Source organism: Eucyclogobius newberryi, unplaced genomic scaffold (assembly GCF_026437365.1).
Source record: "Eucyclogobius newberryi isolate DKJ021-1_F unplaced genomic scaffold, fEucNew1.0.hap1 SCAF_50, whole genome shotgun sequence".
Taxonomy (NCBI): Eukaryota; Metazoa; Chordata; class Actinopteri; order Gobiiformes; family Gobiidae; genus Eucyclogobius; species Eucyclogobius newberryi.
The window spans coordinates 201,354-225,942 of NW_027316168.1; the positions used below are offsets into that span (position 1 = coordinate 201,354).

At 47.7% G+C, this 24,589-nt stretch overlaps 50 non-coding genes and 11 pseudogenes across 50 annotated transcripts; all 61 read left to right on the plus strand.

Annotated features, from left to right (window-relative positions):
- The first annotated feature begins 1,505 nt into the window (after window positions 1-1,505).
- On the plus strand, window positions 1,506-1,624 carry LOC140383203 (5S ribosomal RNA). The gene has a single exon (XR_011932238.1). It is a non-coding gene; the product is annotated as a 5S ribosomal RNA (ribosomal RNA).
- A 168-nt stretch (window positions 1,625-1,792) lies between these two features.
- LOC140382694 (5S ribosomal RNA) lies at window positions 1,793-1,911 on the plus strand (annotated as a pseudogene).
- A 141-nt stretch (window positions 1,912-2,052) lies between these two features.
- Window positions 2,053-2,171, plus strand: LOC140383204 (5S ribosomal RNA). Its single transcript, XR_011932239.1, has one exon. It is a non-coding gene; the product is annotated as a 5S ribosomal RNA (ribosomal RNA).
- Window positions 2,172-2,338: 167 nt separating this feature from the next.
- Window positions 2,339-2,457, plus strand: LOC140382215 (5S ribosomal RNA). The gene has a single exon (XR_011931658.1). It is a non-coding gene; the product is annotated as a 5S ribosomal RNA (ribosomal RNA).
- A 149-nt stretch (window positions 2,458-2,606) lies between these two features.
- Window positions 2,607-2,725, plus strand: LOC140383022 (5S ribosomal RNA). The gene has a single exon (XR_011932088.1). It is a non-coding gene; the product is annotated as a 5S ribosomal RNA (ribosomal RNA).
- A 156-nt stretch (window positions 2,726-2,881) lies between these two features.
- Window positions 2,882-3,000, plus strand: LOC140383166 (5S ribosomal RNA). Its single transcript, XR_011932205.1, has one exon. It is a non-coding gene; the product is annotated as a 5S ribosomal RNA (ribosomal RNA).
- Window positions 3,001-3,157: 157 nt separating this feature from the next.
- On the plus strand, window positions 3,158-3,276 carry LOC140383288 (5S ribosomal RNA). The gene has a single exon (XR_011932316.1). It is a non-coding gene; the product is annotated as a 5S ribosomal RNA (ribosomal RNA).
- Window positions 3,277-3,425: 149 nt separating this feature from the next.
- LOC140383411 (5S ribosomal RNA) lies at window positions 3,426-3,544 on the plus strand. Its single transcript, XR_011932427.1, has one exon. It is a non-coding gene; the product is annotated as a 5S ribosomal RNA (ribosomal RNA).
- Window positions 3,545-3,701: 157 nt separating this feature from the next.
- Window positions 3,702-3,820, plus strand: LOC140381863 (5S ribosomal RNA). Its single transcript, XR_011931340.1, has one exon. It is a non-coding gene; the product is annotated as a 5S ribosomal RNA (ribosomal RNA).
- Window positions 3,821-3,987: 167 nt separating this feature from the next.
- LOC140382695 (5S ribosomal RNA) lies at window positions 3,988-4,106 on the plus strand (annotated as a pseudogene).
- A 145-nt stretch (window positions 4,107-4,251) lies between these two features.
- LOC140382250 (5S ribosomal RNA) lies at window positions 4,252-4,370 on the plus strand. The gene has a single exon (XR_011931689.1). It is a non-coding gene; the product is annotated as a 5S ribosomal RNA (ribosomal RNA).
- A 157-nt stretch (window positions 4,371-4,527) lies between these two features.
- On the plus strand, window positions 4,528-4,646 carry LOC140383205 (5S ribosomal RNA). Its single transcript, XR_011932240.1, has one exon. It is a non-coding gene; the product is annotated as a 5S ribosomal RNA (ribosomal RNA).
- A 168-nt stretch (window positions 4,647-4,814) lies between these two features.
- LOC140382696 (5S ribosomal RNA) lies at window positions 4,815-4,933 on the plus strand (annotated as a pseudogene).
- A 141-nt stretch (window positions 4,934-5,074) lies between these two features.
- On the plus strand, window positions 5,075-5,193 carry LOC140383206 (5S ribosomal RNA). Its single transcript, XR_011932241.1, has one exon. It is a non-coding gene; the product is annotated as a 5S ribosomal RNA (ribosomal RNA).
- Window positions 5,194-5,350: 157 nt separating this feature from the next.
- On the plus strand, window positions 5,351-5,469 carry LOC140383207 (5S ribosomal RNA). The gene has a single exon (XR_011932242.1). It is a non-coding gene; the product is annotated as a 5S ribosomal RNA (ribosomal RNA).
- A 157-nt stretch (window positions 5,470-5,626) lies between these two features.
- Window positions 5,627-5,745, plus strand: LOC140381985 (5S ribosomal RNA). The gene has a single exon (XR_011931451.1). It is a non-coding gene; the product is annotated as a 5S ribosomal RNA (ribosomal RNA).
- Window positions 5,746-5,894: 149 nt separating this feature from the next.
- LOC140382109 (5S ribosomal RNA) lies at window positions 5,895-6,013 on the plus strand. The gene has a single exon (XR_011931562.1). It is a non-coding gene; the product is annotated as a 5S ribosomal RNA (ribosomal RNA).
- A 157-nt stretch (window positions 6,014-6,170) lies between these two features.
- LOC140382233 (5S ribosomal RNA) lies at window positions 6,171-6,289 on the plus strand. The gene has a single exon (XR_011931673.1). It is a non-coding gene; the product is annotated as a 5S ribosomal RNA (ribosomal RNA).
- Window positions 6,290-6,456: 167 nt separating this feature from the next.
- On the plus strand, window positions 6,457-6,575 carry LOC140382698 (5S ribosomal RNA; annotated as a pseudogene).
- Window positions 6,576-6,720: 145 nt separating this feature from the next.
- Window positions 6,721-6,839, plus strand: LOC140382252 (5S ribosomal RNA). The gene has a single exon (XR_011931691.1). It is a non-coding gene; the product is annotated as a 5S ribosomal RNA (ribosomal RNA).
- A 157-nt stretch (window positions 6,840-6,996) lies between these two features.
- On the plus strand, window positions 6,997-7,115 carry LOC140383208 (5S ribosomal RNA). Its single transcript, XR_011932243.1, has one exon. It is a non-coding gene; the product is annotated as a 5S ribosomal RNA (ribosomal RNA).
- Window positions 7,116-7,271: 156 nt separating this feature from the next.
- On the plus strand, window positions 7,272-7,390 carry LOC140382356 (5S ribosomal RNA). The gene has a single exon (XR_011931784.1). It is a non-coding gene; the product is annotated as a 5S ribosomal RNA (ribosomal RNA).
- A 157-nt stretch (window positions 7,391-7,547) lies between these two features.
- LOC140382478 (5S ribosomal RNA) lies at window positions 7,548-7,666 on the plus strand. Its single transcript, XR_011931895.1, has one exon. It is a non-coding gene; the product is annotated as a 5S ribosomal RNA (ribosomal RNA).
- A 149-nt stretch (window positions 7,667-7,815) lies between these two features.
- Window positions 7,816-7,934, plus strand: LOC140382597 (5S ribosomal RNA). Its single transcript, XR_011932007.1, has one exon. It is a non-coding gene; the product is annotated as a 5S ribosomal RNA (ribosomal RNA).
- A 157-nt stretch (window positions 7,935-8,091) lies between these two features.
- Window positions 8,092-8,210, plus strand: LOC140382716 (5S ribosomal RNA). The gene has a single exon (XR_011932059.1). It is a non-coding gene; the product is annotated as a 5S ribosomal RNA (ribosomal RNA).
- Window positions 8,211-8,377: 167 nt separating this feature from the next.
- Window positions 8,378-8,496, plus strand: LOC140382699 (5S ribosomal RNA; annotated as a pseudogene).
- Window positions 8,497-8,641: 145 nt separating this feature from the next.
- LOC140382254 (5S ribosomal RNA) lies at window positions 8,642-8,760 on the plus strand. The gene has a single exon (XR_011931692.1). It is a non-coding gene; the product is annotated as a 5S ribosomal RNA (ribosomal RNA).
- Window positions 8,761-8,916: 156 nt separating this feature from the next.
- LOC140383210 (5S ribosomal RNA) lies at window positions 8,917-9,035 on the plus strand. The gene has a single exon (XR_011932245.1). It is a non-coding gene; the product is annotated as a 5S ribosomal RNA (ribosomal RNA).
- Window positions 9,036-9,203: 168 nt separating this feature from the next.
- Window positions 9,204-9,322, plus strand: LOC140382700 (5S ribosomal RNA; annotated as a pseudogene).
- Window positions 9,323-9,463: 141 nt separating this feature from the next.
- Window positions 9,464-9,582, plus strand: LOC140383211 (5S ribosomal RNA). The gene has a single exon (XR_011932246.1). It is a non-coding gene; the product is annotated as a 5S ribosomal RNA (ribosomal RNA).
- Window positions 9,583-9,739: 157 nt separating this feature from the next.
- On the plus strand, window positions 9,740-9,858 carry LOC140383213 (5S ribosomal RNA). The gene has a single exon (XR_011932247.1). It is a non-coding gene; the product is annotated as a 5S ribosomal RNA (ribosomal RNA).
- A 157-nt stretch (window positions 9,859-10,015) lies between these two features.
- Window positions 10,016-10,134, plus strand: LOC140382838 (5S ribosomal RNA). The gene has a single exon (XR_011932071.1). It is a non-coding gene; the product is annotated as a 5S ribosomal RNA (ribosomal RNA).
- Window positions 10,135-10,283: 149 nt separating this feature from the next.
- LOC140382961 (5S ribosomal RNA) lies at window positions 10,284-10,402 on the plus strand. The gene has a single exon (XR_011932082.1). It is a non-coding gene; the product is annotated as a 5S ribosomal RNA (ribosomal RNA).
- A 157-nt stretch (window positions 10,403-10,559) lies between these two features.
- Window positions 10,560-10,678, plus strand: LOC140383050 (5S ribosomal RNA). The gene has a single exon (XR_011932100.1). It is a non-coding gene; the product is annotated as a 5S ribosomal RNA (ribosomal RNA).
- Window positions 10,679-10,845: 167 nt separating this feature from the next.
- On the plus strand, window positions 10,846-10,964 carry LOC140382701 (5S ribosomal RNA; annotated as a pseudogene).
- Window positions 10,965-11,109: 145 nt separating this feature from the next.
- LOC140382255 (5S ribosomal RNA) lies at window positions 11,110-11,228 on the plus strand. Its single transcript, XR_011931693.1, has one exon. It is a non-coding gene; the product is annotated as a 5S ribosomal RNA (ribosomal RNA).
- A 157-nt stretch (window positions 11,229-11,385) lies between these two features.
- Window positions 11,386-11,504, plus strand: LOC140383214 (5S ribosomal RNA). Its single transcript, XR_011932248.1, has one exon. It is a non-coding gene; the product is annotated as a 5S ribosomal RNA (ribosomal RNA).
- Window positions 11,505-11,672: 168 nt separating this feature from the next.
- LOC140382702 (5S ribosomal RNA) lies at window positions 11,673-11,791 on the plus strand (annotated as a pseudogene).
- A 141-nt stretch (window positions 11,792-11,932) lies between these two features.
- LOC140382256 (5S ribosomal RNA) lies at window positions 11,933-12,051 on the plus strand. The gene has a single exon (XR_011931694.1). It is a non-coding gene; the product is annotated as a 5S ribosomal RNA (ribosomal RNA).
- A 157-nt stretch (window positions 12,052-12,208) lies between these two features.
- Window positions 12,209-12,327, plus strand: LOC140383215 (5S ribosomal RNA). The gene has a single exon (XR_011932249.1). It is a non-coding gene; the product is annotated as a 5S ribosomal RNA (ribosomal RNA).
- Window positions 12,328-12,495: 168 nt separating this feature from the next.
- Window positions 12,496-12,614, plus strand: LOC140382703 (5S ribosomal RNA; annotated as a pseudogene).
- A 141-nt stretch (window positions 12,615-12,755) lies between these two features.
- LOC140383216 (5S ribosomal RNA) lies at window positions 12,756-12,874 on the plus strand. The gene has a single exon (XR_011932250.1). It is a non-coding gene; the product is annotated as a 5S ribosomal RNA (ribosomal RNA).
- A 157-nt stretch (window positions 12,875-13,031) lies between these two features.
- Window positions 13,032-13,150, plus strand: LOC140382217 (5S ribosomal RNA). The gene has a single exon (XR_011931660.1). It is a non-coding gene; the product is annotated as a 5S ribosomal RNA (ribosomal RNA).
- A 6,604-nt stretch (window positions 13,151-19,754) lies between these two features.
- LOC140382846 (5S ribosomal RNA) lies at window positions 19,755-19,873 on the plus strand (annotated as a pseudogene).
- Window positions 19,874-20,014: 141 nt separating this feature from the next.
- LOC140382257 (5S ribosomal RNA) lies at window positions 20,015-20,133 on the plus strand. The gene has a single exon (XR_011931695.1). It is a non-coding gene; the product is annotated as a 5S ribosomal RNA (ribosomal RNA).
- Window positions 20,134-20,290: 157 nt separating this feature from the next.
- On the plus strand, window positions 20,291-20,409 carry LOC140383217 (5S ribosomal RNA). The gene has a single exon (XR_011932251.1). It is a non-coding gene; the product is annotated as a 5S ribosomal RNA (ribosomal RNA).
- A 168-nt stretch (window positions 20,410-20,577) lies between these two features.
- LOC140382705 (5S ribosomal RNA) lies at window positions 20,578-20,696 on the plus strand (annotated as a pseudogene).
- Window positions 20,697-20,841: 145 nt separating this feature from the next.
- LOC140382627 (5S ribosomal RNA) lies at window positions 20,842-20,960 on the plus strand. The gene has a single exon (XR_011932034.1). It is a non-coding gene; the product is annotated as a 5S ribosomal RNA (ribosomal RNA).
- Window positions 20,961-21,111: 151 nt separating this feature from the next.
- LOC140383218 (5S ribosomal RNA) lies at window positions 21,112-21,230 on the plus strand. The gene has a single exon (XR_011932252.1). It is a non-coding gene; the product is annotated as a 5S ribosomal RNA (ribosomal RNA).
- Window positions 21,231-21,381: 151 nt separating this feature from the next.
- On the plus strand, window positions 21,382-21,500 carry LOC140382258 (5S ribosomal RNA). Its single transcript, XR_011931696.1, has one exon. It is a non-coding gene; the product is annotated as a 5S ribosomal RNA (ribosomal RNA).
- Window positions 21,501-21,656: 156 nt separating this feature from the next.
- On the plus strand, window positions 21,657-21,775 carry LOC140382259 (5S ribosomal RNA). The gene has a single exon (XR_011931697.1). It is a non-coding gene; the product is annotated as a 5S ribosomal RNA (ribosomal RNA).
- Window positions 21,776-21,926: 151 nt separating this feature from the next.
- On the plus strand, window positions 21,927-22,045 carry LOC140383219 (5S ribosomal RNA). Its single transcript, XR_011932253.1, has one exon. It is a non-coding gene; the product is annotated as a 5S ribosomal RNA (ribosomal RNA).
- A 156-nt stretch (window positions 22,046-22,201) lies between these two features.
- On the plus strand, window positions 22,202-22,320 carry LOC140382260 (5S ribosomal RNA). The gene has a single exon (XR_011931698.1). It is a non-coding gene; the product is annotated as a 5S ribosomal RNA (ribosomal RNA).
- A 151-nt stretch (window positions 22,321-22,471) lies between these two features.
- On the plus strand, window positions 22,472-22,590 carry LOC140382261 (5S ribosomal RNA). The gene has a single exon (XR_011931699.1). It is a non-coding gene; the product is annotated as a 5S ribosomal RNA (ribosomal RNA).
- A 151-nt stretch (window positions 22,591-22,741) lies between these two features.
- Window positions 22,742-22,860, plus strand: LOC140383220 (5S ribosomal RNA). Its single transcript, XR_011932254.1, has one exon. It is a non-coding gene; the product is annotated as a 5S ribosomal RNA (ribosomal RNA).
- A 151-nt stretch (window positions 22,861-23,011) lies between these two features.
- LOC140383222 (5S ribosomal RNA) lies at window positions 23,012-23,130 on the plus strand. Its single transcript, XR_011932256.1, has one exon. It is a non-coding gene; the product is annotated as a 5S ribosomal RNA (ribosomal RNA).
- A 151-nt stretch (window positions 23,131-23,281) lies between these two features.
- LOC140382262 (5S ribosomal RNA) lies at window positions 23,282-23,400 on the plus strand. The gene has a single exon (XR_011931700.1). It is a non-coding gene; the product is annotated as a 5S ribosomal RNA (ribosomal RNA).
- Window positions 23,401-23,556: 156 nt separating this feature from the next.
- On the plus strand, window positions 23,557-23,675 carry LOC140382265 (5S ribosomal RNA). Its single transcript, XR_011931702.1, has one exon. It is a non-coding gene; the product is annotated as a 5S ribosomal RNA (ribosomal RNA).
- Window positions 23,676-23,826: 151 nt separating this feature from the next.
- On the plus strand, window positions 23,827-23,945 carry LOC140383224 (5S ribosomal RNA). The gene has a single exon (XR_011932257.1). It is a non-coding gene; the product is annotated as a 5S ribosomal RNA (ribosomal RNA).
- A 151-nt stretch (window positions 23,946-24,096) lies between these two features.
- LOC140383225 (5S ribosomal RNA) lies at window positions 24,097-24,215 on the plus strand. Its single transcript, XR_011932258.1, has one exon. It is a non-coding gene; the product is annotated as a 5S ribosomal RNA (ribosomal RNA).
- A 151-nt stretch (window positions 24,216-24,366) lies between these two features.
- LOC140382266 (5S ribosomal RNA) lies at window positions 24,367-24,485 on the plus strand. Its single transcript, XR_011931703.1, has one exon. It is a non-coding gene; the product is annotated as a 5S ribosomal RNA (ribosomal RNA).
- The last annotated feature ends 104 nt before the right edge of the window (window positions 24,486-24,589 follow it).

A 24,589-nucleotide genomic window follows, 5' to 3' on the forward strand; every position in this document is an offset into this window, starting at 1 on the left:
GGCCCCTGACTGTGGCGGTTCCAGACAGCGGTGAGGGTCTCGCGCACATGCCCCTCCGTCATAACCCTGACTTGCTCTCCGCTCCCCCCGGGAAGCGCGAGTGCATGATCAGTGGGGCGATGGAGGAGGCTGGGCTGGAATATGTAGGTAAGGTATTTGACGTGAAAGGTAATTTTAGTGTAGATTACATAGGGAAGTGTTTTAGGTTAGCAGGTAAAGTGTTTAGGAGAAAGTATATTAGTGGTATGGTAAGTATTTTTAACAGGAATCTGGTCAGGCATTGGGGAAGCACTTTGGGCCAAATGGGGAGCACGACAGGTAAGTTGAATTTTAATGTATTTGTTAGCACGGGGAGGTTTAGGATTTTCACAGACCTACCCACCCGCATCCTGTATCAGTTGTTGTTGCCGGGAGTGCTCGGGCGTCCCGCCTCGGAACACAAATGGTCATTAACATTCCCCGCACGCACCATTGCAACCATCTGGGCCAACATCTTTAATTGGTACACCCCACATAACGTAGGTCATTTTGACTTCAGATTTAGACACAGGATCGTCTTTACATCCGCAGCACTGCACGCATTTCTTCCCGACAGCTACGCTGCGGACTGCCCCGTGTGCCACGGACCCCCCGAGACCCTGGAGCACATGCTGTACACCTGCCCGGCCGTCCGCCCGTTCTGGTCCCGACTGCAGGACCTCCTCGCTCGGAGGCTGTCCTGGAGGCTCCCACCGCCGGCGGCCCTAGGAGGGGACGACCAGGAGCCCTGGCTCCTCCTCTTTGGTCCCGGACAGAGTCGCTCTGGAGCCAACACCCATCTCGCCCGACTAACCCTCTCCATAGCCCGGTACACATTATATCTCAACAGGAACATCCATCTCCGTGACAATAAAACAGCAGCACCCTGGCCCATCTTCAAAGGACTCTTGGCCGCACACCTCCGACACCTCCACATGGCAGCAGAGCACCGGTTCATCACCCACCTCGTCCCCCACAACACCCTGATCCACCTCACACCCTCTGGAAACCTGGACATCCTCTTCTGACCCCGGCATCACCCCCCATCACTGAAGAATGTTTCGAGAATGATTGTGTGTTTGATTTTCTGTAATTTTTTGTCTCGTCTCCCCTTGCCCTTGTGTATCCCATTCCCTTGCCCTTGTGTGTCATGTATGTCTGTACATTCATGTAAATATATGTAAATACTTGTTTTAAGATGTTTTTGATAATAAAAGAGAAAAAAAAAAAAAGACCAGCCCGATCTCGTCTGATCTCGGAAGCCAAGCAGGGTTGGGCCTGGTTAGTACTTGGATGGGAGACCGCCTGGGAATACCAGGTGCTGTGAGCATTTTCACACTTTTTCACCTGTCAAAAAAAAAAAAAAAAAAAAAAAAGAAGTTTTTCATTGAGATATCCCAATTTTGACCGAGCAAGTGGCGTGAAGGTACTCTTCACGAAAAGACAGTGTTTGATATAAAAAAGGCCGTTTTGACCTGGAACATTTCGCTCACGGCCATACCACCCTGGACCAGCCCGATCTCGTCTGATCTCGGAAGCCAAGCAGGGTTGGGCCTGGTTAGTACTTGGATGGGAGACCGCCTGGGAATACCAGGTGCTGTGAGCATTTTCACACTTTTTCACCTGTCAAAAAAAAAAAAAAAAAAAAAAAAAGAAGTTTTTCATTGAGATATCCCAATTTTGACCGAGCAAGTGGCGTGAAGGTACTCTTCACGAAAAGACAGTGTTTGATGCAAAAAAAGCCATTTATACGAGTTTTGACCTGGAACATTTCGCTCACGGCCATACCACCCTGGAACAGCCCGATCTCGTTTGATCTCGGAAGCCAAGCGGGGTTGGGCCTTGTTAGTACTTGGATGGAACACCGCCTGGGAATACCAGGTGCTGTGAGCATTTTCACACTTTTTCACCCGTCAAAAAAAAGAAGTTTTTCATTGAGATATCCCAATTTTGACCGAGCAAGTGGCGTGAAGGTACTCTTCACGAAAAGACAGTGTTTGATATAAAAAAGGCCGTTTTGACCTGGAACATTTCGCTCACGGCCATACCACCCTGGACCAGCCCGATCTCGTCTGATCTCGGAAGCCAAGCAGGGTTGGGCCTGGTTAGTACTTGGATGGGAGACCGCCTGGGAATACCAGGTGCTGTGAGCATTTTCACACTTTTTCACCTGTCAAAAAAAAAAAAAAAAAAAAAAAAGAAGTTTTTCATTGAGATATCCCAATTTTGACCGAGCAAGTGGCGTGAAGGTACTCTTCACGAAAAGACAGTGTTTGATGCAAAAAAAGCCATTTATACGAGTTTTGACCTGGAACATTTCGCCCACGGCCATACCACCCTGGACCAGCCCGATCTCGTCTGATCTCGGAAGCCAAGCAGGGTTGGGCCTGGTTAGTACTTGGATGGGAGACCGCCTGGGAATACCAGGTGCTGTGAGCATTTTCACACTTTTTCACCTGTCAAAAAAAAAAAAAAAAGAAGTTTTTCATTGAGATATCCCAATTTTGACCGAGCAAGTGGCGTGAAGGTACTCTTCACGAAAAGACAGTGTTTGATATAAAAAAGGCCGTTTTGACCTGGAACATTTCGCTCACGGCCATACCACCCTGGACCTGCCCGATCTCGTCTGATCTCGGAAGCCAAGCAGGGTTGGGCCTGGTTAGTACTTGGATGGGAGACCGCCTGGGAATACCAGGTGCTGTGAGCATTTTCACACTTTTTCACCTGTCAAAAAAAAAAAAAAAAAAAAAAAGAAGTTTTTCATTGAGATATCCCAATTTTGACCGAGCAAGTGGCGTGAAGGTACTCTTCACGAAAAGACAGTGTTTGATATAAAAAAGGCCGTTTTGACCTGGAACATTTCGCTCACGGCCATACCACCCTGGACCTGCCCGATCTCGTCTGATCTCGGAAGCCAAGCAGGGTTGGGCCTGGTTAGTACTTGGATGGGAGACCGCCTGGGAATACCAGGTGCTGTGAGCATTTTCACACTTTTTCACCTGTCAAAAAAAAAAAAAAAAAAAAAAAAGAAGTTTTTCATTGAGATATCCCAATTTTGACCGAGCAAGTGGCGTGAAGGTACTCTTCACGAAAAGACAGTGTTTGATATAAAAAAGGCCGTTTTGACCTGGAACATTTCGCTCACGGCCATACCACCCTGGACCTGCCCGATCTCGTCTGATCTCGGAAGCCAAGCAGGGTTGGGCCTGGTTAGTACTTGGATGGGAGACCGCCTGGGAATACCAGGTGCTGTGAGCATTTTCACACTTTTTCACCTGTCAAAAAAAAAAAAAAAGAAGTTTTTCATTGAGATATCCCAATTTTGACCGAGCAAGTGGCGTGAAGGTACTCTTCACGAAAAGACAGTGTTTGATATAAAAAAAGGCCGTTTTGACCTGGAACATTTCGCTCACGGCCATACCACCCTGGACCTGCCCGATCTCGTCTGATCTCGGAAGCCAAGCAGGGTTGGGCCTGGTTAGTACTTGGATGGGAGACCGCCTGGGAATACCAGGTGCTGTGAGCATTTTCACACATTTTCACCTGTCAAAAAAAAAAAAAAAAAAAAAAAAGAAGTTTTTCATTGAGATATCCCAATTTTGACCGAGCAAGTGGCGTGAAGGTACTCTTCACGAAAAGACAGTGTTTGATATAAAAAAGGCCGTTTTGACCTGGAACATTTCGCTCACGGCCATACCACCCTGGACCTGCCCGATCTCGTCTGATCTCGGAAGCCAAGCAGGGTTGGGCCTGGTTAGTACTTGGATGGGAGACCGCCTGGGAATACCAGGTGCTGTGAGCATTTTCACACTTTTTCACCTGTCAAAAAAAAAAAAAAAAAAAAAAAAGAAGTTTTTCATTGAGATATCCCAATTTTGACCGAGCAAGTGGCGTGAAGGTACTCTTCACGAAAAGACAGTGTTTGATGCAAAAAAAGCCATTTATACGAGTTTTGACCTGGAACATTTCGCTCACGGCCATACCACCCTGGAACAGCCCGATCTCGTTTGATCTCGGAAGCCAAGCGGGGTTGGGCCTTGTTAGTACTTGGATGGAACACCGCCTGGGAATACCAGGTGCTGTGAGCATTTTCAAACTTTTTCACCCGTCAAAAAAAAAAAAGAAGTTTTTCATTGAGATATCCCAATTTTGACCGAGCAAGTGGCGTGAAGGTACTCTTCACGAAAAGACAGTGTTTGATATAAAAAAGGCCGTTTTGACCTGGAACATTTCGCTCACGGCCATACCAGCCTGGACCAGCCCGATCTCGTCTGATCTCGGAAGCCAAGCAGGGTTGGGCCTGGTTAGTACTTGGATGGGAGACCGCCTGGGAATACCAGGTGCTGTGAGCATTTTCACACTTTTTCACCTGTCAAAAAAAAAAAAAAAAAAAAAAAAGAAGTTTTTCATTGAGATATCCCAATTTTGACCGAGCAAGTGGCGTGAAGGTACTCTTCACGAAAAGACAGTGTTTGATATAAAAAAGGCCGTTTTGACCTGGAACATTTCGCTCACGGCCATACCACCCTGGACCAGCCCGATCTCGTCTGATCTCGGAAGCCAAGCAGGGTTGGGCCTGGTTAGTACTTGGATGGGAGACCGCCTGGGAATACCAGGTGCTGTGAGCATTTTCACACTTTTTCACCTGTCAAAAAAAAAAAAAAAAAAAAAAAAAGAAGTTTTTCATTGAGATATCCCAATTTTGACCGAGCAAGTGGCGTGAAGGTACTCTTCACGAAAAGACAGTGTTTGATGCAAAAAAAGCCATTTATACGAGTTTTGACCTGGAACATTTCGCTCACGGCCATACCACCCTGGAACAGCCCGATCTCGTTTGATCTCGGAAGCCAAGCGGGGTTGGGCCTTGTTAGTACTTGGATGGAACACCGCCTGGGAATACCAGGTGCTGTGAGCATTTTCACACTTTTTCACCCGTCAAAAAAAAGAAGTTTTTCATTGAGATATCCCAATTTTGACCGAGCAAGTGGCGTGAAGGTACTCTTCACGAAAAGACAGTGTTTGATATAAAAAAGGCCGTTTTGACCTGGAACATTTCGCTCACGGCCATACCACCCTGGACCAGCCCGATCTCGTCTGATCTCGGAAGCCAAGCAGGGTTGGGCCTGGTTAGTACTTGGATGGGAGACCGCCTGGGAATACCAGGTGCTGTGAGCATTTTCACACTTTTTCACCTGTCAAAAAAAAAAAAAAAAAAAAAAAAGAAGTTTTTCATTGAGATATCCCAATTTTGACCGAGCAAGTGGCGTGAAGGTACTCTTCACGAAAAGACAGTGTTTGATATAAAAAAGGCCGTTTTGACCTGGAACATTTCGCTCACGGCCATACCACCCTGGACCAGCCCGATCTCGTCTGATCTCGGAAGCCAAGCAGGGTTGGGCCTGGTTAGTACTTGGATGGGAGACCGCCTGGGAATACCAGGTGCTGTGAGCATTTTCACACTTTTTCACCTGTCAAAAAAAAAAAAAAAAAAAAAAAAGAAGTTTTTCATTGAGATATCCCAATTTTGACCGAGCAAGTGGCGTGAAGGTACTCTTCACGAAAAGACAGTGTTTGATATAAAAAAGGCCGTTTTGACCTGGAACATTTCGCTCACGGCCATACCACCCTGGACCTGCCCGATCTCGTCTGATCTCGGAAGCCAAGCAGGGTTGGGCCTGGTTAGTACTTGGATGGGAGACCGCCTGGGAATACCAGGTGCTGTGAGCATTTTCACACTTTTTCACCTGTCAAAAAAAAAAAAAAAGAAGTTTTTCATTGAGATATCCCAATTTTGACCGAGCAAGTGGCGTGAAGGTACTCTTCACGAAAAGACAGTGTTTGATATAAAAAAAGGCCGTTTTGACCTGGAACATTTCGCTCACGGCCATACCACCCTGGACCTGCCCGATCTCGTCTGATCTCGGAAGCCAAGCAGGGTTGGGCCTGGTTAGTACTTGGATGGGAGACCGCCTGGGAATACCAGGTGCTGTGAGCATTTTCACACATTTTCACCTGTCAAAAAAAAAAAAAAAAAAAAAAAAGAAGTTTTTCATTGAGATATCCCAATTTTGACCGAGCAAGTGGCGTGAAGGTACTCTTCACGAAAAGACAGTGTTTGATATAAAAAAGGCCGTTTTGACCTGGAACATTTCGCTCACGGCCATACCACCCTGGACCTGCCCGATCTCGTCTGATCTCGGAAGCCAAGCAGGGTTGGGCCTGGTTAGTACTTGGATGGGAGACCGCCTGGGAATACCAGGTGCTGTGAGCATTTTCACACTTTTTCACCTGTCAAAAAAAAAAAAAAAAAAAAAAAAGAAGTTTTTCATTGAGATATCCCAATTTTGACCGAGCAAGTGGCGTGAAGGTACTCTTCACGAAAAGACAGTGTTTGATGCAAAAAAAGCCATTTATACGAGTTTTGACCTGGAACATTTCGCTCACGGCCATACCACCCTGGAACAGCCCGATCTCGTTTGATCTCGGAAGCCAAGCGGGGTTGGGCCTTGTTAGTACTTGGATGGAACACCGCCTGGGAATACCAGGTGCTGTGAGCATTTTCAAACTTTTTCACCCGTCAAAAAAAAAAAAGAAGTTTTTCATTGAGATATCCCAATTTTGACCGAGCAAGTGGCGTGAAGGTACTCTTCACGAAAAGACAGTGTTTGATATAAAAAAGGCCGTTTTGACCTGGAACATTTCGCTCACGGCCATACCAGCCTGGACCAGCCCGATCTCGTCTGATCTCGGAAGCCAAGCAGGGTTGGGCCTGGTTAGTACTTGGATGGGAGACCGCCTGGGAATACCAGGTGCTGTGAGCATTTTCACACTTTTTCACCTGTCAAAAAAAAAAAAAAAAAAAAAAAAGAAGTTTTTCATTGAGATATCCCAATTTTGACCGAGCAAGTGGCGTGAAGGTACTCTTCACGAAAAGACAGTGTTTGATATAAAAAAGGCCGTTTTGACCTGGAACATTTCGCTCACGGCCATACCACCCTGGACCAGCCCGATCTCGTCTGATCTCGGAAGCCAAGCAGGGTTGGGCCTGGTTAGTACTTGGATGGGAGACCGCCTGGGAATACCAGGTGCTGTGAGCATTTTCACACTTTTTCACCTGTCAAAAAAAAAAAAAAAAAAAAAAAGAAGTTTTTCATTGAGATATCCCAATTTTGACCGAGCAAGTGGCGTGAAGGTACTCTTCACGAAAAGACAGTGTTTGATATAAAAAAGGCCGTTTTGACCTGGAACATTTCGCTCACGGCCATACCACCCTGGACCTGCCCGATCTCGTCTGATCTCGGAAGCCAAGCAGGGTTGGGCCTGGTTAGTACTTGGATGGGAGACCGCCTGGGAATACCAGGTGCTGTGAGCATTTTCACACTTTTTCACCTGTCAAAAAAAAAAAAAAAAAAAAAAAAGAAGTTTTTCATTGAGATATCCCAATTTTGACCGAGCAAGTGGCGTGAAGGTACTCTTCACGAAAAGACAGTGTTTGATATAAAAAAGGCCGTTTTGACCTGGAACATTTCGCTCACGGCCATACCACCCTGGACCTGCCCGATCTCGTCTGATCTCGGAAGCCAAGCAGGGTTGGGCCTGGTTAGTACTTGGATGGGAGACCGCCTGGGAATACCAGGTGCTGTGAGCATTTTCACACTTTTTCACCTGTCAAAAAAAAAAAAAAAGAAGTTTTTCATTGAGATATCCCAATTTTGACCGAGCAAGTGGCGTGAAGGTACTCTTCACGAAAAGACAGTGTTTGATATAAAAAAAGGCCGTTTTGACCTGGAACATTTCGCTCACGGCCATACCACCCTGGACCTGCCCGATCTCGTCTGATCTCGGAAGCCAAGCAGGGTTGGGCCTGGTTAGTACTTGGATGGGAGACCGCCTGGGAATACCAGGTGCTGTGAGCATTTTCACACATTTTCACCTGTCAAAAAAAAAAAAAAAAAAAAAAAAGAAGTTTTTCATTGAGATATCCCAATTTTGACCGAGCAAGTGGCGTGAAGGTACTCTTCACGAAAAGACAGTGTTTGATATAAAAAAGGCCGTTTTGACCTGGAACATTTCGCTCACGGCCATACCACCCTGGACCTGCCCGATCTCGTCTGATCTCGGAAGCCAAGCAGGGTTGGGCCTGGTTAGTACTTGGATGGGAGACCGCCTGGGAATACCAGGTGCTGTGAGCATTTTCACACTTTTTCACCTGTCAAAAAAAAAAAAAAAAAAAAAAAAGAAGTTTTTCATTGAGATATCCCAATTTTGACCGAGCAAGTGGCGTGAAGGTACTCTTCACGAAAAGACAGTGTTTGATGCAAAAAAAGCCATTTATACGAGTTTTGACCTGGAACATTTCGCTCACGGCCATACCACCCTGGAACAGCCCGATCTCGTTTGATCTCGGAAGCCAAGCGGGGTTGGGCCTTGTTAGTACTTGGATGGAACACCGCCTGGGAATACCAGGTGCTGTGAGCATTTTCAAACTTTTTCACCCGTCAAAAAAAAAAAAGAAGTTTTTCATTGAGATATCCCAATTTTGACCGAGCAAGTGGCGTGAAGGTACTCTTCACGAAAAGACAGTGTTTGATATAAAAAAGGCCGTTTTGACCTGGAACATTTCGCTCACGGCCATACCAGCCTGGACCAGCCCGATCTCGTCTGATCTCGGAAGCCAAGCAGGGTTGGGCCTGGTTAGTACTTGGATGGGAGACCGCCTGGGAATACCAGGTGCTGTGAGCATTTTCACACTTTTTCACCTGTCAAAAAAAAAAAAAAAAAAAAAAAGAAGTTTTTCATTGAGATATCCCAATTTTGACCGAGCAAGTGGCGTGAAGGTACTCTTCACGAAAAGACAGTGTTTGATATAAAAAAGGCCGTTTTGACCTGGAACATTTCGCTCACGGCCATACCACCCTGGACCAGCCCGATCTCGTCTGATCTCGGAAGCCAAGCAGGGTTGGGCCTGGTTAGTACTTGGATGGGAGACCGCCTGGGAATACCAGGTGCTGTGAGCATTTTCACACTTTTTCACCTGTCAAAAAAAAAAAAAAAAAAAAAAAAAGAAGTTTTTCATTGAGATATCCCAATTTTGACCGAGCAAGTGGCGTGAAGGTACTCTTCACGAAAAGACAGTGTTTGATGCAAAAAAAGCCATTTATACGAGTTTTGACCTGGAACATTTCGCTCACGGCCATACCACCCTGGAACAGCCCGATCTCGTTTGATCTCGGAAGCCAAGCGGGGTTGGGCCTTGTTAGTACTTGGATGGAACACCGCCTGGGAATACCAGGTGCTGTGAGCATTTTCACACTTTTTCACCCGTCAAAAAAAAGAAGTTTTTCATTGAGATATCCCAATTTTGACCGAGCAAGTGGCGTGAAGGTACTCTTCACGAAAAGACAGTGTTTGATATAAAAAAGGCCGTTTTGACCTGGAACATTTCGCTCACGGCCATACCACCCTGGACCAGCCCGATCTCGTCTGATCTCGGAAGCCAAGCAGGGTTGGGCCTGGTTAGTACTTGGATGGGAGACCGCCTGGGAATACCAGGTGCTGTGAGCATTTTCACACTTTTTCACCTGTCAAAAAAAAAAAAAAAAAAAAAAAAGAAGTTTTTCATTGAGATATCCCAATTTTGACCGAGCAAGTGGCGTGAAGGTACTCTTCACGAAAAGACAGTGTTTGATATAAAAAAGGCCGTTTTGACCTGGAACATTTCGCTCACGGCCATACCACCCTGGACCAGCCCGATCTCGTCTGATCTCGGAAGCCAAGCAGGGTTGGGCCTGGTTAGTACTTGGATGGGAGACCGCCTGGGAATACCAGGTGCTGTGAGCATTTTCACACTTTTTCACCTGTCAAAAAAAAAAAAAAAAAAAAAAAAGAAGTTTTTCATTGAGATATCCCAATTTTGACCGAGCAAGTGGCGTGAAGGTACTCTTCACGAAAAGACAGTGTTTGATATAAAAAAGGCCGTTTTGACCTGGAACATTTCGCTCACGGCCATACCACCCTGGACCTGCCCGATCTCGTCTGATCTCGGAAGCCAAGCAGGGTTGGGCCTGGTTAGTACTTGGATGGGAGACCGCCTGGGAATACCAGGTGCTGTGAGCATTTTCACACTTTTTCACCTGTCAAAAAAAAAAAAAAAGAAGTTTTTCATTGAGATATCCCAATTTTGACCGAGCAAGTGGCGTGAAGGTACTCTTCACGAAAAGACAGTGTTTGATATAAAAAAAGGCCGTTTTGACCTGGAACATTTCGCTCACGGCCATACCACCCTGGACCTGCCCGATCTCGTCTGATCTCGGAAGCCAAGCAGGGTTGGGCCTGGTTAGTACTTGGATGGGAGACCGCCTGGGAATACCAGGTGCTGTGAGCATTTTCACACATTTTCACCTGTCAAAAAAAAAAAAAAAAAAAAAAAAGAAGTTTTTCATTGAGATATCCCAATTTTGACCGAGCAAGTGGCGTGAAGGTACTCTTCACGAAAAGACAGTGTTTGATATAAAAAAGGCCGTTTTGACCTGGAACATTTCGCTCACGGCCATACCACCCTGGACCTGCCCGATCTCGTCTGATCTCGGAAGCCAAGCAGGGTTGGGCCTGGTTAGTACTTGGATGGGAGACCGCCTGGGAATACCAGGTGCTGTGAGCATTTTCACACTTTTTCACCTGTCAAAAAAAAAAAAAAAAAAAAAAAAGAAGTTTTTCATTGAGATATCCCAATTTTGACCGAGCAAGTGGCGTGAAGGTACTCTTCACGAAAAGACAGTGTTTGATGCAAAAAAAGCCATTTATACGAGTTTTGACCTGGAACATTTCGCTCACGGCCATACCACCCTGGAACAGCCCGATCTCGTTTGATCTCGGAAGCCAAGCGGGGTTGGGCCTTGTTAGTACTTGGATGGAACACCGCCTGGGAATACCAGGTGCTGTGAGCATTTTCAAACTTTTTCACCCGTCAAAAAAAAAAAAGAAGTTTTTCATTGAGATATCCCAATTTTGACCGAGCAAGTGGCGTGAAGGTACTCTTCACGAAAAGACAGTGTTTGATATAAAAAAGGCCGTTTTGACCTGGAACATTTCGCTCACGGCCATACCAGCCTGGACCAGCCCGATCTCGTCTGATCTCGGAAGCCAAGCAGGGTTGGGCCTGGTTAGTACTTGGATGGGAGACCGCCTGGGAATACCAGGTGCTGTGAGCATTTTCACACTTTTTCACCTGTCAAAAAAAAAAAAAAAAAAAAAAAAGAAGTTTTTCATTGAGATATCCCAATTTTGACCGAGCAAGTGGCGTGAAGGTACTCTTCACGAAAAGACAGTGTTTGATATAAAAAAGGCCGTTTTGACCTGGAACATTTCGCTCACGGCCATACCACCCTGGACCAGCCCGATCTCGTCTGATCTCGGAAGCCAAGCAGGGTTGGGCCTGGTTAGTACTTGGATGGGAGACCGCCTGGGAATACCAGGTGCTGTGAGCATTTTCACACTTTTTCACCTGTCAAAAAAAAAAAAAAAAAAAAAAAAAGAAGTTTTTCATTGAGATATCCCAATTTTGACCGAGCAAGTGGCGTGAAGGTACTCTTCACGAAAAGACAGTGTTTGATGCAAAAAAAGCCATTTATACGAGTTTTGACCTGGAACATTTCGCTCACGGCCATACCACCCTGGAACAGCCCGATCTCGTTTGATCTCGGAAGCCAAGCGGGGTTGGGCCTTGTTAGTACTTGGATGGAACACCGCCTGGGAATACCAGGTGCTGTGAGCATTTTCACACTTTTTCACCCGTCAAAAAAAAGAAGTTTTTCATTGAGATATCCCAATTTTGACCGAGCAAGTGGCGTGAAGGTACTCTTCACGAAAAGACAGTGTTTGATATAAAAAAGGCCGTTTTGACCTGGAACATTTCGCTCACGGCCATACCAGCCTGGACCAGCCCGATCTCGTCTGATCTCGGAAGCCAAGCAGGGTTGGGCCTGGTTAGTACTTGGATGGGAGACCGCCTGGGAATACCAGGTGCTGTGAGCATTTTCACACTTTTTCACCTGTCAAAAAAAAAAAAAAAAAAAAAAAAGAAGTTTTTCATTGAGATATCCCAATTTTGACCGAGCAAGTGGCGTGAAGGTACTCTTCACGAAAAGACAGTGTTTGATATAAAAAAGGCCGTTTTGACCTGGAACATTTCGCTCACGGCCATACCACCCTGGACCAGCCCGATCTCGTCTGATCTCGGAAGCCAAGCAGGGTTGGGCCTGGTTAGTACTTGGATGGGAGACCGCCTGGGAATACCAGGTGCTGTGAGCATTTTCACACTTTTTCACCTGTCAAAAAAAAAAAAAAAAAAAAAAAAAGAAGTTTTTCATTGAGATATCCCAATTTTGACCGAGCAAGTGGCGTGAAGGTACTCTTCACGAAAAGACAGTGTTTGATGCAAAAAAAGCCATTTATACGAGTTTTGACCTGGAACATTTCGCTCACGGCCATACCACCCTGGAACAGCCCGATCTCGTTTGATCTCGGAAGCCAAGCGGGGTTGGGCCTTGTTAGTACTTGGATGGAACACCGCCTGGGAATACCAGGTGCTGTGAGCATTTTCACACTTTTTCACCCGTCAAAAAAAAGAAGTTTTTCATTGAGATATCCCAATTTTGACCGAGCAAGTGGCGTGAAGGTACTCTTCACGAAAAGACAGTGTTTGATATAAAAAAGGCCGTTTTGACCTGGAACATTTCGCTCACGGCCATACCACCCTGGACCAGCCCGATCTCGTCTGATCTCGGAAGCCAAGCAGGGTTGGGCCTGGTTAGTACTTGGATGGGAGACCGCCTGGGAATACCAGGTGCTGTGAGCATTTTCACACTTTTTCACCTGTCAAAAAAAAAAAAAAAAAAAAAAAAGAAGTTTTTCATTGAGATATCCCAATTTTGACCGAGCAAGTGGCGTGAAGGTACTCTTCACGAAAAGACAGTGTTTGATATAAAAAAGGCCGTTTTGACCTGGAACATTTCGCTCACGGCCATACCACCCTGGACCCGCCCGATCTCGTCTGATCTCGGAAGCTAAGCTGGGCTGGGCCTGGTTAGTACTTGGATGGGAGACCTCCTTGAAATACCAGGTGCTGTGAGCAAAACTACCCCCATTACACACAGGAACAGTAGAGCCTAAGACTTGTCCTTTCCATGGGAACAAAGGGGATAGCAACAGCCTCGGCAGCCTAAGACTGTTCCTCCATGATCAGGAACAGCAACAGCACAAATACTGGTCCTCCATGGGAACAAAGGGAATAGCAACAGCCTCGGCAGTCTAAGACTATTCCTCCATGATCAGGAACAGTAGCGGTCTAAGACTGGTACTCCATGGGAACAAAGGGAACAGCAGCGACGGTCTGGCAGTCTAAGACTATCCCTCCATGATGCAAGGAACAGCAGCACGTAAAACTGGTCCTCCCTGGTTGTATATGGCGAGAACTGGTAACTCCAGGTGAGAACTGGGCTGTGTCAGACTGTTCTTCCATGAGAAAGGAAAAGCAACAGCGCAATACTGGTCCTCCATGGGGAAAGGGAATAGCGACAGCCTCGGCAGTATAAGACTATTCCTCCATGTTCAAGGAACAATTGCAGTCTAAGTCTCGTCCTGCATGGGAAAAAAGGGAGCAGCAGCAGTCTTGAAACGGGGGCTTCCCCTCGCCGGAGGGCAGGGAAGTCTATACTTGGCGCCCCTTTGCAATCAGTGCAGGTGCGTGCAATTTGTGGTGTGCTGCATGGTCTGGAGCTGGAGGTTTGGGAGTTTTTTTTGAGTTTTTAATCGTTATTTTGGTCATTTTCATTTACTTTTTTCAGTTCTTTTGTTTGTTCCCCTCCCAGTAAACTTACTGGGAGGTGGATTTTTTGTTTTTTGTGAGCATGGCTCAAAGGACGGACAACACGGCATCGGACACTGGAATGGACACGACAAAGGCAAGACAAAGTTTGAAAGAATCTGTAAATAATAGAAAGAACGAAGAAAGAAGAATGAAATTTATGAAAGAACTCACTGTGGTGTTGGAGTTGACGGAGGGAGCACAAATCACGCCACTAGCTTTTTTGAAATCGACTCAGGAGGTGTGCGGCTCCATAGTAGCGTGCAGACTCATCTCGAAGGACAAATATGAAGTAACCGTCAGTACCACTAAAGCGAAGGAGCGGCTCCTGGACGGGTACTGCATTGGAGGAGTCAGGGTTCACGCCCGTGACATCTCGGTGGATGAGCTGGTCGTGTCCTTCATGGGGCTGCCGGCTTATATCGAGGACGAGGAGATCCTGGCCAAGCTCTACGCCTGGGGGGTCTCTGCGGTCTCCGAGGTGAGGAGGAGAATGTGGCCGGGGACGAACGTGGCGGACGGCACCAGGTTTGTACGGGTAAGGTTCACGGACACGGTGCAGTCCTTACCGTATTCTGTCAGGTTTGACACCGCGGGGGGCCCCGAGTACTTCAGGGTAATACACGACAGGCAGGTGCGGGTGTGTAGGGGGTGTCTCCAGCCTGGCCATATTCTGAGGGAGTGCCCTGACTTTCTGTGCCGCAACTGCGGGAGCCAGGGGCATTACGCGCGCGAGTGCGTCGCGCAGCGGGCCCCGAAGTGCAGAGAGTGCCGCATGTTCCGCCACTTATGTCCGTGTGGTGCGGGTGACAGAGAGGAGGACAGAGGGGAGGACAGGGGGGAGGACAGGGGGGAGGACAGGGAGGACGCCATTGGAGGAGAGAGCAGTGACGTGGCCCAGAACGTGCCCGCAACTGCTCTCTCCGAAGTAGAGGAGTTTTTGGAGGAGGAGGCTGTGGAGGAGTCAGGGGAGCCAGAGGTGTCTGGCTCCTCTTGCTCCTCTGACTCCTCAGACGAGGAGGCGTCCGTCGCACTGGAGATGGTGCTCGGCTCAGCGCTGGCGTCTGGGAAGGTGGGAGCAGGACAAACTGCTCCTCCTGACCAGAGGGAGGGGACTCGTGAGGGTCCAACTCCTAAGCCCGTGGAGGAAGAGGCTGAACCCGGGAGGAGGATGGGTGCGGGACAGGCCCCGCATCTTACCTCCAAAGGGGGGGACATCACCACAGGGCTGGGTGATGATCCCAAGCTCCAGTCGGACGGTGGTAAGAGGGGACAGGTGGAGAAGAAGGATAAGAAAGGGGCAAGACGCAGGAAGCAGGTGGCAGGAGACGGAGAGGGCGCTGCTGCTGAGAGCGGCTCTGCCTCCTCCGTTCCAACCACTTCAAAAGCGCCAGCAGAAAGCTCCATCAACCCACCATCCTCCACACGCAGCTCTGCCCCACGAGGTGAGCTCGAGACTGTTTTTAATGATGACTTCATGGATTTCTCCACCCGTGAAGTCAGAAAAAGAGTGTGGCAGTCGGATGCGACGGGCGCCAAAAAGAAGTCTAAATAAAAGATGGGTTACATCCTCCAAGGTCTCCTCTTAATGGCGTTCTCCTTGTCCTCTTGGAACGCAGGCGGCCTGCGGAGCCCAGTGCGGATGCAGAGCGCGTTACACTTTTCCAAGTGGGACGTGCTCTGCATCCAAGAAACGCACTGGGATGTCAGCCACGCGCAACAAGTGCGGAGCATGGGAGTGGGCTCTGTATTTTGGGCCCTGGGCACGGCGTGCTCGCGCGGTGTGGCCACGGTGGTGAGGCCTGGTGTCTTAGGCCAACCCACCCTGGTACACGCCGACCCAGAGGGCTCCTTCCTGGTCCTGGACTTCACGGACACAGTGAAGTTCAGACTAATTAACATCTACGCCCCGAACAATGATGGTCTGAGGAGGCAATTCTTCAAAAAAATATTTCGCTTTGCGAACGACAATACAATCATAATCGGTGACTTTAATACAACACTTTGCAAGACAGACATCGGCATTAACAACTCTTTTAAAAACAGCACTGCCAGGACAGCCCTGTTGGAAGAAGCCGCCAGCAGGAACCTGACGGAGGTGTGGCGGTTCGTCCACCCCTTCCTGAAGGATTTCTCCAGGCGGCAGGTCGTCCAGGGCGTCCTGAAGCAGTCCCGCATTGACCTCTGTTTTGCCTCCTCAGACCTGGCACAGAGAGTCAGTGGTGCTTCCTACAAGTGGTCAGGCTTGAGTGATCACTCCACTTTAGATATTTATTTTGGGTTAGTTTCATCACCGAGGAATGGAGGACTGTGGGTCCTAAACAGCTCCATCCTCGGTGATGAAACTTTTTGTAGGAAAATGGACTTTTTGTTTGATGTATTTGACATGGAGCTGGAGCTGATCGACAGCGTGGTCGATTGGTGGCCGACGGCAAAAACACGCATTAAAAAGCTCTGTGTCAATTACAGCAAACACAAGGCGTGGCTGTCGACCAGGAGGGAGACCGCTCTCCGCCAGCGCCTGCAGGTCCTGGACCAGGGCGCAGCTTCCACCACTGGCCCTGTGGATCCAGAGTACCTGGTGGTGCGCGCTGAGCTGGAGCAGCTGGAGGTAAGTAGGTGTCAGGGTGCAATTTTGAGGGCAAAAGCCAGACACACAGTCGAAGGAGAACGCTCGACAGCGTTCTTCTTCGGCTGTGAGAAGGCTACACAGGGAAAGATGCACATAGATAAGTTGATAGATAAGACAGGTAAGATTGTTTCCGAGGTAAGTGAGGTTTTAGAGACAGCGCAGGATTTCTATAGTAGGCTTTTTAGTTCAGACGGAGTGGCAGAGCAGGCTTTAGACCAGGCTGTAGGTGCTCTGGAGCGCACACTGAGCAGGGAGGATAGGGAGCTGTGCGACGCGCCTCTGTCTCTCATGGAGATAGAGGCTGCAGTCAAGAGTTTAAATACAGGGAAAAGCCCCGGAGAGGACGGACTAACCTGTGAGTTTTTCAAGCGTTTCGCTTCCAGGTTAGCTCCGATCCTACTCCTATTATATCAGGATTTTGAGAGTGAGAGTAGAGTTGGCGATGGTTTTGCGATGAGTGTCGTCACTCTGCTTTTTAAGAAGGGCGACAGGAGCAGCCTCGCCAACTACAGGCCCATTAGCCTTTTGAACGTAGACTATAAAATTTTAGCAAAGGTATTAGCAGGTAGGTTAAAGCGTGTGATTGGATCCGTCATACACCCCTCGCAGGCCTACAGCGTCCCCGGGAGGGACATCTCAGACACAGTTTTGTCTCTGAGATATCTCCTTCGGCAGATGCACGCGACCGGTGGTATTCACGTCAGTGTAGACTTTAACAAGGCGTTCGACAGAGTTGAGCATTCATTCCTCTGGACTGTATTAGGTAAGTTAGGTTTCGGCGAACGGTTTGTTAATTGGCTACAGCTCATCTATTCCTTTGCGGTCAGTAAGGTCAAAGTCAACGGGTTTCTAACTGACTCTTTCCCCTTAAAAAGATCAGTCAGGCAGGGCTGTCCCCTCTCGTCGCTCCTCTACAGCATCGCCGCTGAGCCTTTGGCGGCCATGTTGAGGGCGGACGCGGCGGTGAGGGGACTGACCACGCCTGCGGGTAGGGAAGTCAAAATTTTTCAGTACGCAGATGACACGAATCTGATCCTCCGAGACGTGGAGAGCCTGAACGCCTCTCTCCACGTGCTCAATGTTTACGGCCTCGCTTCAGGGGCCAAAATCAATTTCGATAAAACCACGGTTAAATTTTGCGGCAGCGTCACGCCTGTTCCTCTCCCTGTCCAGCTCCGGGAGGCGGGGGACTCCTACAAGGTCCTCGGCGTCCCCCTGGGCAGAGACGAGGAGGCGTGTCGTACTGCACTTTGGTCGCCTTTGTGCGAGAAAATTACAGCGCGCTTGAATTTTTGGAGACGTCGTAATCTGACATTAAAAGGTAAAGTCTTAGTTGTAAATTCTTTGTGCATGTCCATGTTGAACCATGCACTCTCCGTGTACGGCCTGCCGGGGGTCTATGCTAACAAATTAAGGTTAGTGATAAACCACTTTTTGTGGAATCGTGAGAGGGGCTTTATTGCACATAAGGTTATGATAGGTGAGTACGATCAGGGAGGTTTAAAGTTAGCAGATTTAGAGTTAAGGAAGAAGGCCTTCAGGCTGAAAACAATTCGGAAATTTCTAGACGTTGAGGTAGATGCTCCATGGAAGGATTATATAGGTGAGTTTGTTAATAGTCTAGGTAAGTTTGGTGTTTATAATTTGTGTTTGTTGCCCCCTGTTTCGGTCCTGGAGGGCCTCCCCCCCTTCGAGAGGGAACTCTTGGAGGCGTGGAGGACTTTCAGGCCCCTGACTGTGGCGGTTCCAGACAGCGGTGAGGGTCTCGCGCACATGCCCCTCCGTCATAACCCTGACTTGCTCTCCGCTCCCCCCGGGAAGCGCGAGTGCATGATCAGTGGGGCGATGGAGGAGGCTGGGCTGGAATATGTAGGTAAGGTATTTGACGTGAAAGGTAATTTTAGTGTAGATTACATAGGGAAGTGTTTTAGGTTAGCAGGTAAAGTGTTTAGGAGAAAGTATATTAGTGGTATGGTAAGTATTTTTAACAGGAATCTGGTCAGGCATTGGGGAAGCACTTTGGGCCAAATGGGGAGCACGACAGGTAAGTTGAATTTTAATGTATTTGTTAGCACGGGGAGGTTTAGGATTTTCACAGACCTACCCACCCGCATCCTGTATCAGTTGTTGTTGCCGGGAGTGCTCGGGCGTCCCGCCTCGGAACACAAATGGTCATTAACATTCCCCGCACGCACCATCGCAACCATCTGGGCCAACATCTTTAATTGGTACACCCCACATAACGTAGGTCATTTTGACTTCAGATTTAGACACAGGATCGTCTTTACATCCGCAGCACTGCACGCATTTCTTCCCGACAGCTACGCTGCGGACTGCCCCGTGTGCCACGGACCCCCCGAGACCCTGGAGCACATGCTGTACACCTGCCCGGCCGTCCGCCCGTTCTGGTCCCGACTGCAGGACCTCCTCGCTCGGAGGCTGTCCTGGAGGCTCCCACCGCCGGCGGCCCTAGGAGGGGACGACCAGGAGCCCTGGCTCCTCCTCTTTGGTCCCGGACAGAGTCGCTCTGGAGCCAACACCCATCTCGCCCGACTAACCCTCTCCATAGCCCGGTACACATTATATCTCAACAGGAACATCCATCTCCGTGACAATAAAACAGCAGCACCCTGGCCCATCTTCAAAGGACTCTTGGCCGCACACCTCCGACACCTCCACATGGCAGCAGAGCACCGGTTCATCACCCACCTCGTCCCCCACAACACCCTGATCCACCTCACACCCTCTGGAAACCTGGACATCCTCTTCTGACCCCGGCATCACCCCCCATCACTGAAGAATGTTTCGAGAATGATTGTGTGTTTGATTTTCTGTAATTTTTTGTCTCGTCTCCCCTTGCCCTTGTGTATCCCATTCCCTTGCCCTTGTGTGTCATGTATGTCTGTACATTCATGTAAATATATGTAAATACTTGTTTTAAGATGTTTTTGATAATAAAAGATAAAAAAAAAAAGACCAGCCCGATCTCGTCTGATCTCGGAAGCCAAGCAGGGTTGGGCCTGGTTAGTACTTGGATGGGAGACCGCCTGGGAATACCAGGTGCTGTGAGCATTTTCACACTTTTTCACCTGTCAAAAAAAAAAAAAAAAAAAAAAAAAGAAGTTTTTCATTGAGATATCCCAATTTTGACCGAGCAAGTGGCGTGAAGGTACTCTTCACGAAAAGACAGTGTTTGATGCAAAAAAAGCCATTTATACGAGTTTTGACCTGGAACATTTCGCTCACGGCCATACCACCCTGGACCAGCCCGATCTCGTCTGATCTCGGAAGCCAAGCGGGGTTGGGCCTTGTTAGTACTTGGATGGAACACCGCCTGGGAATACCAGGTGCTGTGAGCATTTTCACACTTTTTCACCCGTCAAAAAAAAGAAGTTTTTCATTGAGATATCCCAATTTTGACCGAGCAAGTGGCGTGAAGGTACTCTTCACGAAAAGACAGTGTTTGATATAAAAAAGGCCGTTTTGACCTGGAACATTTCGCTCACGGCCATACCAGCCTGGACCAGCCCGATCTCGTCTGATCTCGGAAGCCAAGCAGGGTTGGGCCTGGTTAGTACTTGGATGGGAGACCGCCTGGGAATACCAGGTGCTGTGAGCATTTTCACACTTTTTCACCTGTCAAAAAAAAAAAAAAAAAAAAAAAAGAAGTTTTTCATTGAGATATCCCAATTTTGACCGAGCAAGTGGCGTGAAGGTACTCTTCACGAAAAGACAGTGTTTGATATAAAAAAGGCCGTTTTGACCTGGAACATTTCGCTCACGGCCATACCACCCTGGACCAGCCCGATCTCGTCTGATCTCGGAAGCCAAGCAGGGTTGGGCCTGGTTAGTACTTGGATGGGAGACCGCCTGGGAATACCAGGTGCTGTGAGCATTTTCACACTTTTTCACCTGTCAAAAAAAAAAAAAAAAAAAAAAAAAGAAGTTTTTCATTGAGATATCCCAATTTTGACCGAGCAAGTGGCGTGAAGGTACTCTTCACGAAAAGACAGTGTTTGATGCAAAAAAAGCCATTTATACGAGTTTTGACCTGGAACATTTCGCTCACGGCCATACCACCCTGGAACAGCCCGATCTCGTTTGATCTCGGAAGCCAAGCGGGGTTGGGCCTTGTTAGTACTTGGATGGAACACCGCCTGGGAATACCAGGTGCTGTGAGCATTTTCACACTTTTTCACCCGTCAAAAAAAAAAAAGAAGTTTTTCATTGAGATATCCCAATTTTGACCGAGCAAGTGGCGTGAAGGTACTCTTCACGAAAAGACAGTGTTTGATATAAAAAAGGCCGTTTTGACCTGGAACATTTCGCTCACGGCCATACCAGCCTGGACCAGCCCGATCTCGTCTGATCTCGGAAGCCAAGCAGGGTTGGGTCTGGTTAGTACTTGGATGGGAGACCGCCTGGGAATACCAGGTGCTGTGAGCATTTTCACACTTTTTCACCTGTCAAAAAAAAAAAAAAAAAAGAAGTTTTTCATTGAGATATCCCAATTTTGACCGAGCAAGTGGCGTGAAGGTACTCTTCACGAAAAGACAGTGTTTGATATAAAAAAGGCCGTTTTGACCTGGAACATTTCGCTCACGGCCATACCACCCTGGACCAGCCCGATCTCGTCTGATCTCGGAAGCCAAGCAGGGTTGGGCCTGGTTAGTACTTGGATGGGAGACCGCCTGGGAATACCAGGTGCTGTGAGCATTTTCACACTTTTTCACCTGTCAAAAAAAAAAAAAAAAAAGAAGTTTTTCATTGAGATATCCCAATTTTGACCGAGCAAGTGGCGTGAAGGTACTCTTCACGAAAAGACAGTGTTTGATATAAAAAAGGCCGTTTTGACCTGGAACATTTCGCTCACGGCCATACCAGCCTGGACCAGCCCGATCTCGTCTGATCTCGGAAGCCAAGCAGGGTTGGGCCTGGTTAGTACTTGGATGGGAGACCGCCTGGGAATACCAGGTGCTGTGAGCATTTTCACACTTTTTCACCTGTCAAAAAAAAAAAAAAAAAAAAAAAGAAGTTTTTCATTGAGATATCCCAATTTTGACCGAGCAAGTGGCGTGAAGGTACTCTTCACGAAAAGACAGTGTTTGATATAAAAAAGGCCGTTTTGACCTGGAACATTTCGCTCACGGCCATACCAGCCTGGACCAGCCCGATCTCGTCTGATCTCGGAAGCCAAGCAGGGTTGGGCCTGGTTAGTACTTGGATGGGAGACCGCCTGGGAATACCAGGTGCTGTGAGCATTTTCACACTTTTTCACCTGTCAAAAAAAAAAAAAAAAAAGAAGTTTTTCATTGAGATATCCCAATTTTGACCGAGCAAGTGGCGTGAAGGTACTCTTCACGAAAAGACAGTGTTTGATATAAAAAAGGCCGTTTTGACCTGGAACATTTCGCTCACGGCCATACCACCCTGGACCAGCCCGATCTCGTCTGATCTCGGAAGCCAAGCAGGGTTGGGCCTGGTTAGTACTTGGATGGGAGACCGCCTGGGAATACCAGGTGCTGTGAGCATTTTCACACTTTTTCACCTGTCAAAAAAAAAAAAAAAAAAAAAAAGAAGTTTTTCATTGAGATATCCCAATTTTGACCGAGCAAGTGGCGTGAAGGTACTCTTCACGAAAAGACAGTGTTTGATATAAAAAAGGCCGTTTTGACCTGGAACATTTCGCTCACGGCCATACCAGCCTGGACCAGCCCGATCTCGTCTGATCTCGGAAGCCAAGCAGGGTTGGGCCTGGTTAGTACTTGGATGGGAGACCGCCTGGGAATACCAGGTGCTGTGAGCATTTTCACACTTTTTCACCTGTCAAAAAAAAAAAAAAAAAAGAAGTTTTTCATTGAGATATCCCAATTTTGACCGAGCAAGTGGCGTGAAGGTACTCTTCACGAAAAGACAGTGTTTGATATAAAAAAGGCCGTTTTGACCTGGAACATTTCGCTCACGGCCATACCAGCCTGGACCAGCCCGATCTCGTCTGATCTCGGAAGCCAAGCAGGGTTGGGCCTGGTTAGTACTTGGATGGGAGACCGCCTGGGAATACCAGGTGCTGTGAGCATTTTCACACTTTTTCACCTGTCAAAAAAAAAAAAAAAAAAGAAGTTTTTCATTGAGATATCCCAATTTTGACCGAGCAAGTGGCGTGAAGGTACTCTTCACGAAAAGACAGTGTTTGATATAAAAAAGGCCGTTTTGACCTGGAACATTTCGCTCACGGCCATACCACCCTGGACCAGCCCGATCTCGTCTGATCTCGGAAGCCAAGCAGGGTTGGGCCTGGTTAGTACTTGGATGGGAGACCGCCTGGGAATACCAGGTGCTGTGAGCATTTTCACACTTTTTCACCTGTCAAAAAAAAAAAAAAAAAAGAAGTTTTTCATTGAGATATCCCAATTTTGACCGAGCAAGTGGCGTGAAGGTACTCTTCACGAAAAGACAGTGTTTGATATAAAAAAGGCCGTTTTGACCTGGAACATTTCGCTCACGGCCATACCACCCTGGACCAGCCCGATCTCGTCTGATCTCGGAAGCCAAGCAGGGTTGGGCCTGGTTAGTACTTGGATGGGAGACCGCCTGGGAATACCAGGTGCTGTGAGCATTTTCACACTTTTTCACCTGTCAAAAAAAAAAAAAAAAAAGAAGTTTTTCATTGAGATATCCCAATTTTGACCGAGCAAGTGGCGTGAAGGTACTCTTCACGAAAAGACAGTGTTTGATATAAAAAAGGCCGTTTTGACCTGGAACATTTCGCTCACGGCCATACCAGCCTGGACCAGCCCGATCTCGTCTGATCTCGGAAGCCAAGCAGGGTTGGGCCTGGTTAGTACTTGGATGGGAGACCGCCTGGGAATACCAGGTGCTGTGAGCATTTTCACACTTTTTCACCTGTCAAAAAAAAAAAAAAAAAAAAAAAGAAGTTTTTCATTGAGATATCCCAATTTTGACCGAGCAAGTGGCGTGAAGGTACTCTTCACGAAAAGACAGTGTTTGATATAAAAAAGGCCGTTTTGACCTGGAACATTTCGCTCACGGCCATACCAGCCTGGACCAGCCCGATCTCGTCTGATCTCGGAAGCCAAGCAGGGTTGGGCCTGGTTAGTACTTGGATGGGAGACCGCCTGGGAATACCAGGTGCTGTGAGCATTTTCACACTTTTTCACCTGTCAAAAAAAAAAAAAAAAAAGAAGTTTTTCATTGAGATATCCCAATTTTGACCGAGCAAGTGGCGTGAAGGTACTCTTCACGAAAAGACAGTGTTTGATATAAAAAAGGCCGTTTTGACCTGGAACATTTCGCTCACGGCCATACCACCCTGGACCAGCCCGATCTCGTCTGATCTCGGAAGCCAAGCAGGGTTGGGCCTGGTTAGTACTTGGATGGGAGACCGCCTGGGAATACCAGGTGCTGTGAGCATTTTCACACTTTTTCACCTGTCAAAAAAAAAAAAAAAAAAGAAGTTTTTCATTGAGATATCCCAATTTTGACCGAGCAAGTGGCGTGAAGGTACTCTTCACGAAAAGACAGTGTTTGATATAAAAAAGGCCGTTTTGACCTGGAACATTTCGCTCACGGCCATACCACCCTGGACCAGCCCGATCTCGTCTGATCTCGGAAGCCAAGCAGGGTTGGGCCTGGTTAGTACTTGGATGGGAGACCGCCTGGGAATACCAGGTGCTGTGAGCATTTTCACACTTTTTCACCTGTCAAAAAAAAAAAAAAAAAAGAAGTTTTTCATTGAGATATCCCAATTTTGACCGAGCAAGTGGCGTGAAGGTACTCTTCACGAAAAGACAGTGTTTGATATAAAAAAGGCCGTTTTGACCTGGAACATTTCGCTCACGGCCATACCAGCCTGGACCAGCCCGATCTCGTCTGATCTCGGAAGCCAAGCAGGGTTGGGCCTGGTTAGTACTTGGATGGGAGACCGCCTGGGAATACCAGGTGCTGTGAGCATTTTCACACTTTTTCACCTGTCAAAAAAAAAAAAAAAAAAAAAAAGAAGTTTTTCATTGAGATATCCCAATTTTGACCGAGCAAGTGGCGTGAAGGTACTCTTC